Raw genomic sequence first — 6,418 nt, forward strand, 5'->3', positions numbered from 1 at the left:
ACAGACAGCGCCCCCTCCCTCTGCACAGACAGCCCCCCTCCCTCTGCACAGATATCCCCCCCCCTCCCTCTGCACAGGCATCCCCCCCCCCTCCCTCTGCACAGGCATCCCCCCCCCCCTCCCTCTGCACAGGCATCCCCCCTCCCCTCCCTCTGCACAGGCATCCCCCCCCCCCTCCCTCTGCACAGGCATCCCCCCCCCCCTCCCTCTGCACAGGCATCCCCCCCCCCTCCCTCTGCACAGGCATCCCCCCCCCCTCCCTCTGCACAGGCATCCCCCCCCCCTCCCTCTGCACAGGCATCCCCCCCCCCTCCCTCTGCACAGGCATCCCACCCCCTCCCTCTGCACAGGCATCCCCACCCCCTCCCTCTGCACAGGCATCCCCCCCTCCCTCTGCATAGGCATCCTCCCCTCCCTCTGCATAGGCATCCTCCCTCCCTCTGCACAGACAGCTCCCCCCCTCTCTCTCTGCACAGACAGCCCCCCCCCCCCCTTCCCTCTGCACAGACAACTCCCTCCCTGCACAGACAGCCCCCCTCTCTCTCTCTGCACACAGCCCCCCTTCTCACTCTGCACAGACAGCAGCCAGCCCCACCTCTCGGCACAGACAGCAGACAGCCCCCCTCGGCACAGACAGCAGACAGACCCCCCCCTCTCGGCACAGACAGCAGACAGCCCCCCCCCCCCCCCTTGGCACAGACAGCAGACAACCCCCTCTCTCTCTCTGCGCAGCGCTCCCGGAGTGAATCCATGCCAAAATAAGGATATGATATATTAAAGCAGACTTTATTCCTAACACAGTATTCCTCACTTTATCAAAGAAAATAGCTTACAATTACCAGTTAAACAATGCTTAACAATGACAATGAACTGCTATCTTTTATCTCCAGTCAAGCAAATCCCACCACAGGTCAAAATCCACTTTTAAATATAGTTAGCCAAAGCAGGGGTACTTCCTGTAATGAGACGTCTTGAATAAACAACTTGAAATGAAATGAAAATCGCTTATTGTCGCAAGTAGGCTTTAAACGAAGTTACTGTGAAAAGCCCCTACTTGACTTTGACAAAGAGATCTCCTCGGGAACCAGCTAACAGATTACTGCCCGTGTCAAACTACTGCTTAACCTACCAGCCTTTACAGAAACTGCTGTTCTGTCCACAGGCAAAACATTTTTTAATTAGCTGTTTTGAGAGAAACTGCGAGTCTATTCACAGTCAGATCAAAACGGAATTTTAAAAACTTCACCTGATTGCTTCAGTCCCATTGATTATCATCTAAATCTAAACACAAGGTCCCTGATGACCTATTCCCCAGGGAACCTTCTTTCTATCAACAAAATTCAATTTGTGTTTACTTTTATGATACTTTAATTACACCTCTTGTAGCCACAAAGCCTGTCTGTCTTGCAAACCAGGAGTTTAAAAAACACTACTGCAGCAGTCACATACTATTCCAGGCCTTTAACCCTTACTGCATCAAATACAATACATCTGAAATACCTACATTCATCAAACACTTCCAACGCTGACCTTATAAAATAAACACAGGACATTACTTTTGTTTGGTATGCCAGCCTCACAAACAATAATGTTTATTTATCCTTTAATCAAACTAAAAGTTATACACCTAAAACATAGGAATCAAAAAACTAGACATTAGAGGGTAAATAAATTCTGGATGGAAGACTTCAATGTCCATCACCAAGACCGCCCAGTTAGCACCATTACTAACTGAGCTGGTCAAGGTTGGTGAAGAAATCAGCTGACATATCTGTGATGAGAACTCCAATGAGGGGAAATATCTTCTTGACCCCATCCTCACCAATTTACCTGTTTATGGCAGTATCGGTAAGAGTGATTACAGTACAGTCCTCATGGAGACAAAGTCCCTTCTTTACACTGAAGTTACCCTCCATTGTGCTGAGTCACTACCACCAAGATAAATGGGAAAATTCAGAACAGATTGAGCTGCTCAAAACTCAATATACTTAAGGCACTGTGGGCCATCAACATCATCAGAATTGTATTTAACCACAATCTGTAACTTCAAGTCCTGCCATATCCAGCACTGTAGAATCATAGAATCCCAACAGTGCAGGAGGCCATTTGACCCATCGAGTCTGCGCCACCCCTTAGAAAGACCACCCTACCCAAATCTATTCCTGCAATGCTACCCAAAGGGGAAAATGTTATCATGGCCAATCCAACTAACCTGCACACCTTTGGACAGTGGGCGGAAACTGGAGCACCGGGAGGAAACCCATGCAGGCACTGAGAGAAAGTTCAAACCACACAGTCACCCGAGATTGGAATTGAACCTGGGACCCTGGTGCTGTGAGGCAACAGTGCTAACCACTGTGCCACCATGCCTTGATATCAAAGTCAGAGAATTAAACCTAGTTGCATATAAAACATACTACCAAGGAGGAATAGGCCATTCAACTCCACAAGCCTGCCTCACCATCTTTTGGTTCAAAGAGGATTAGAGAAGAGCCTGACAGGAACACCATCAGGAACATTGCAAAATGAGATGCCAACCTGGCGAAGGTACAACATGCATGCTCAACAACAGAAACAGCATGCTATAGACAGAGTTAAACAACCAACATACAGATCTGGTCAACGCTCTGCAGTCCTGCCACATCCTGTATGAATGGTGGATGACAATTTTAAAAAACTAACCAGAGTCAATGGTGCGTAAATGGGTGATGGAGGGGGGAGGGGCGGCGTGGAAAAGAATGGAGATGGCGTCATGTAGAGGTACGAGCCTGGGTGCCATGGTAACGGCACCGTTGCCGCTCTCCCCTAATAGGTTTACCACGAGCCCGGTGGTGGCGGCGACCCTAAGAATCTGGGGACAGTGGAGATGGCATCGGGGGGAAACAGGGGGCTCGATGGAGGCTCCACTGGGTGGCAACCATCGGTTCATCCCGGGGAACACGGATGGGGGATTCAGGGGGTGGCAAAGGGCGGGCATCAGCAAATTGAGGGACCTGTTTATTGGCGGGAGGTTTGCGGGCCTGGGGAACTGGAAGATAAATTTGGCCTTCCCCAAGGGAACATGTTCAGATACCTGCAGGTAAAGGCGTTTGCTAGGCGACAGGTAGAGGGATTCCCTTTGCTGCCCTCGCAGGGGACGATGGACAGAGTGCTTTCGGGGGTGTGGGTAGGAGAGGGGAAGGTGTCTGACATCTATAAGGTAATGCAGGAGGTGGAGGAGTCGTCAGTGGAGGAGCTGAAGGCTAAATGGGAGGAGGAACTCGGGGAGCAGATAGAGGACAGGACTTGGGCGAAGGCCTTGGAGAGAGTCAACTCTTCCTCCTCATGTGCGAGGCTTAGTCTCATCCAATTTAAGGTGCTGCACCAGGCCCACATGTCCGGGACTAGGATGAGTAGGTTCTTCGGGGGCGAGGACATGTGCACCAGATGTTCGGGGAGTCCTGCGAACCACGCCCATATGTTCTGGGCATGCCCAGCACTGGAAGAATTCTGGAAGTTGGTGGCGGGGACGGTGTCGAGGGTGGTTTGATCCAGGGTCAAACCAGGGTGGGGACTTGCGATTTTTAGAGTTGCGGTAGAGCCGGGAGTGCAGGAGGCGAAAGAGGCCGGTGTCCTGGCCTTTGCGTCCCTAGTAGCCCGTTGAAGGATTCTGTTACAATGGAAGGATGCAAGGCCCCCAAGCGTGGAGACCTGGATCAGTGACATGGCGGGCTTTATAAAATTGGAAAAGGTCAAATTTGCCCTGAGAGGATCAATACAAGGGTTCTATAAACGATGGCAGCCTTTTCTGGACTTCCTGGCTCAGAGATAGGTAACTTGGTCAATAGCAGCAGCAACCGGGGGGGGGGGGGGGGGGGGGGGCATTATTGTAGTGTTTATTCTGTAACTTTATAGTGTGTTAATTTGCGTTGTTGTTAAAATGCTGGGTTGTTCATGGGGATGGGGCGAATGTATATGATTGTTAATATTATTGTTATTTTCGGTATTTTACTAAGGTGCGTCAATGTTGTATAAAATCAAAATTTTTCAATAAAAATTATTTTTTTTTTTTAAACTAACCAAAGGAGGAGGCTCCACAAATATCCTAATCTGAAATTATGGAGAGGAGCCCAGCATGTGGTGAGTACAGAAGACAAAGCTGAACTGTTTACATACATCTTCAACCATGAATGCTGATGGATGAGCCATCTTAGTCTCTTCCTGAGGTCCCAACATCAGAGAAGCAGGTCTGCAGACAATTCAACTCACTCAACATGCTATGAAAAAAATAACTGAGCTCACTGGATACAGCAAAGGTGATGAGCTCCAACAACATCCTGGCTGCCGGGTTGATGACCTGTGCCCTAGAACTAATTGCATCTCTAGCCAAGTTGATCAAGTGCAGCTACACACTGCATCTAACTGACAATGTGGAAAAAAAGCACAACAAATTCAATCTGGCCAATTAGCATGCCAGTCTACTCACAATCATCAACAAAGTGTTGGAGATGTCATTGACACTGTTACCAAGCAGCACTGCTCGTAACTAAGCTATTCGGTGATGTGCAGTCGGTTCCTGACCACATTACAGCCTTTGGGTTAACGTGGGACAGCACGGTGCACAGTGTTTAGCACTGCTACCTCACAGCACAAGGGACCCAGGGTCAATTCTGGCCTGTCTCTGTGGAGTTTGCATTTTCTCCCAGGTCTGCAGGGGCTTTCGTCCGGGTGCTCCAATTTCCTCCCACAGTCCAAAAACGTGCAGTTAGGTGGATTGGCCATGATAAATTGCCCCACAGTGTATCCAAGGATGTGCAGGTTAGGTGGGTTTACGAGGATGCGGGTGGTCCTAGATAGGGTGCTCTTTCAGAGGGTCGGTGCTGATTCGATGGGCCAATGGCTTCCTTCTGCACTATAGGAATTCTAATGTGGAAAAAAAGAGCTGATCCAGAGATGAGATGAGAGTACTGCTCAAGAGCATAGAATCAGAACGTCCTGGTAAAATTGAAGTCCATGGCAATGAGGGGGAAAACTCTCAGCTGACTAGAATCACACCTAACACAAAAAAAAAGTGATTGTTGAAAGTCAATCACATCAGGCTCATGTCTTTGCTGTAGAGGTTCCTCAGGTCAGAGTCCTTGGCCCAATCATCTTCAGATGCTTTGTCAATGACCTTCCTCCCATATCGAGGTCAAAAGTGGTCAAAAGTAGGTCAAAAGTATCTAGCGTCATGCACAACACCTCAAGTGGAGATTAATGGGCTTGTAAGTCACCAGTAACATCCATGTTACTCAAGTACCAGTAAATGGCCATCTTAGGTAAGTTGGGGTGGCATAGTGGTTAGCACAGATGCTCCACATTCGGCAGCAACCCGGGTTCAATTCCGGCCCGGTCTGCGCGGAGTCTGCACGTTCTCCGCCGTGTCTGCGTGGGTTTCCTCCGGGTGCCTCCCACAGTCTAAAGACGTGCAGGTTAAGCGAATGGCCATGCTAAATTTCCCCAGTGGTGTCCAAAGCTGTGCAGGGTGGGTCGGGCTGCGGGGAGGGTCGGGGGGAGTGGGGCCTGGGTGGGGTATACTTTCAAAGGGTCAGTGCGGACTCGATGGGCTGAATGGCCTCCTTCTGCACTGTAGGGATTCTAGGAATGATATTTTATGTAATATACACACATTTATTGCAAATGAACTATTAATCAAAGGGCTGTAGATATTGGATATTGTATGAAGACAAAAATTATCGCACGTTTTATATCATAAAGCATAATGACATTCCCATCATCAAATCCCCAATATCAACAGCCAGGGCGATCATTGATCAGAAACATCACAGGCAGCCCGCCGCCCGGCTCAGAACCCCATTAACCCAGAGATACCGCACCCCGGCTGCCAGCGCCCCCGGTTTCCCACCCCCGGTGCCGGCCCCGGGCTCCCACCTGCTCCGCGCCTCCAGCCGCTGTTTAAATGTCCCGCGCGCTCCCCCAGCGCCGCGAGCGGGGCGCAGCGTCAGTTTAAACCCCAACCGCCAACCTGAATCCCACTTCCGCCCCGCACTCGCACACTTCCGGTCACGGGGACGGCCGGCCGGCCTCACTTGGTTGGTGGAAAGCGGTTGATGACGTCGTCCTGTCAACGCCCGCGTGGTGCTCGAGGGCGGGGCTGGGCCGGTTGCCAGGGAACGGCAGGCGCGTGCACAGAGAGCAGCACCAACTGTCACCGAGAGAGCGGCTCACAGAGCTGGGAGGGCGGGAAGGGAGGGAGAGAGAGAGAGAGAAACACGGAGAGAGGGAGAGAGAAAGACAGAGACAGACAGAGAGAGAGAGACAGAGAGAGAGAGAGACAGACAGACAGAGAGAGAGACAGAGAGACAGACAGACAGAGAGAGAGACAGACAGACAGACAGAGAGAGAGAGGGACAGAGAGAGAGAGAGACAGACAGAGAGA

General features: G+C 50.6%; 1 protein-coding gene across 1 annotated transcript in view; it reads right to left on the reverse strand.

The window, feature by feature from the left end:
• The window catches only part of LOC119970052 (coiled-coil domain-containing protein 171-like), a 282,328-nt gene extending 276,313 nt beyond the window's left edge, over window positions 1-6,015 (reverse strand). Inside the window, exon 1 of the mRNA XM_038804011.1 lies at window positions 5,911-6,015. The gene's annotated coding sequence lies outside the window, so the exon portion shown is untranslated. The remainder of the gene's footprint in view (window positions 1-5,910) is intronic.
• Between the last annotated feature and the right edge of the window lie 403 nt (window positions 6,016-6,418).

This window comes from Scyliorhinus canicula, chromosome 8, assembly GCF_902713615.1.
Source record: "Scyliorhinus canicula chromosome 8, sScyCan1.1, whole genome shotgun sequence".
Lineage (NCBI taxonomy): Eukaryota > Metazoa > Chordata > Chondrichthyes > Carcharhiniformes > Scyliorhinidae > Scyliorhinus > Scyliorhinus canicula.